The following is a 2,211-nucleotide window of genomic DNA, read 5'->3' on the forward strand; positions in this document are numbered from 1 at the left end:
GCATTTTCCGTGGACAACGAGAGATTTATATCAGTGGGGACAGAACATGACATGAATATATTTCTCTACCATATTCGCCACGGACTTGTGGCTTCTAATAAAATAGCAGCCAACGTTGGGTCCCTTCACTTCCTTAGGTCTCCAAATGTGCCTTCAGTCAGGACGGGCAGTGTGTGGTGACTGTAGGCGTCCGTCACATCAAGTTTTGGAGTTGTGGAAAGCAGAGGAGAGGGGCAGGGGTGACTGTTCTGGCCGGGAGTTGTCCCACATTGGGCAAACTAAAGATCAACCATTTTTGCGATGTGGTGTCATATATAAGCAGAGGGGACTGTCTTATTCTCTGTTTGTCCACCTCCGGACTCATCCTTCAGTTTGACTCCACAAAATCCCTCTCCAGGAAGATTGAACTGAATGTTGGTAGTGATAATATGTTTAGTGTACGTGTTTGTGTATGAGTTTGTGTGCCCGACATGTCCTGGTTGGGTTGGAGGTGGGGAATACGCTGGTTGTGTACGACACGGAGGATTTGAGTCGACGATGTGAACTGCCATTGCTCGATCAGTACGATTTGTTAATATTCAGACTGTGTTGTGCTGGGGAGGCCACATGCAGTGTGATATCCTCCAGTTATGCCCACGATTTGGTATGTGGATGACTGATTTGTAGTGTGCGAGTATTTGGAGTGATGGGAGTCTGCTGATTTGTCGAATCTCTTCTCAATTGGATGCAGAGATCCTCCACGACCGACATTTCCACTCGGCCCCCGTCATTTCACTCCATGTGACTGGAAGGACTTAATTTTAGATGGTGGAGGCAGACATTCGACATTTTATTTCACTCTCGTCTGACGGATATGTCAAAGAGTGGACTATTCCTGTATTCTGTGGTCTCCTTAGTCCAGGATAACTCGGGGTCACTTGAATGTACGTCCACAGCCAAGTTGCCGTGTGTGGGGGATGTTCAGTTCAGGTGCTCTGTTCTCTACCAGTCGTTTATAGCAGTTGGAGACTCGCTTGGATTTATAAGGTTTGTGTGGTGGACTGACATAGACTGTTCTGTCTGGAGGGTGCAGATTTGAAATATTCTATCAAGGCACATGAGGCAGAGGTTATGTCTTTGGAAGTATGTCCATCCCCATTTTCTAGTTGGTGTGTGTTTGTATGTAAGGACATGTGATGTTGTTGGTGTCTTCTAGTCGTGACCGGTCAGTGAGGATACACGAATTGAGTCATTTTGAGTGTATTCTTCGGTCATCAATTCACTCTTCTTCGGTCACGTGTGTTAAACTGTTGCCGAAAGGGAGGAGTTTGAATATGATAAGTTCATCGTTGGACAAATCAGTGGTGTTGTATACACTGAGGGATGTCGAGGGGGTCATTGAATGTGAGGTAGTCAGTACTCTCGCTGTCCGAATGGCTGTTCTTGACTTTGGGGTGTGTCCTTCTCTGGGTAAATTGGTATTGGCCACGAACGACTCGACTGCAAGGTGAGTGGTGATTGAATAAGGATAGAATATATTCTCTGAGTGGGATAAGACAGTTAGGGGCAGTCAAGTTGGGAGATGACTCAATTATGTGTACGGCTGTCCGTGTTGAGGGAGAATCCGCTCTCTTCTCCACCTCCAACGGATTTGTTGTCTTTTTTGATTTGGTGTCCGATACCCCAGTGTGGACTACCAACAGTGTTTCCAGTAGTGCGGCCACTTATTGTGATGTCATTTTGTTCAGTAACTCTTTTCTTGTGGCTTCTACTCACGATGGGGCCTTGTTTGTGTGGAATCCTTCGTTTGTTTAATTTGGCTGATTATAGGTGCAATATTTTGGGCACCTGCAGAACTCGTTCGGCGTCGTGTGACATTTCAGGACGGATGTCGACCAGCTGTACTTGGTCTGATGAAGTACATCAACTCAAAAACATTTCCAGTTTATTATTTTATTAGATTTATAGATTTGATCAATTTCCCGTCCGAGGGTCGAATTAGGGTTTGTTCGTGATGTTATTTCCAGAAGTCAAATTCAATGTCTTCGCTGACCAGTCCTCTTCGGACTTCCACTCCTGTTTTGAGGGGACGAAGACGGTGGTCTCCCCCGACCAGTCTTGTCTTTGGTCCATCGGGGGATTCTCCAAGTCCTGCTGGGAATACTTTTTATTCGGCAAAGTCGTTCTGCGGGAGTTGTGATATGAATGTATGCGACATTGAGAATAAATTGG

Source organism: Octopus sinensis, unplaced genomic scaffold, assembly GCF_006345805.1.
Source record: "Octopus sinensis unplaced genomic scaffold, ASM634580v1 Contig08756, whole genome shotgun sequence".
Lineage (NCBI taxonomy): Eukaryota > Metazoa > Mollusca > Cephalopoda > Octopoda > Octopodidae > Octopus > Octopus sinensis.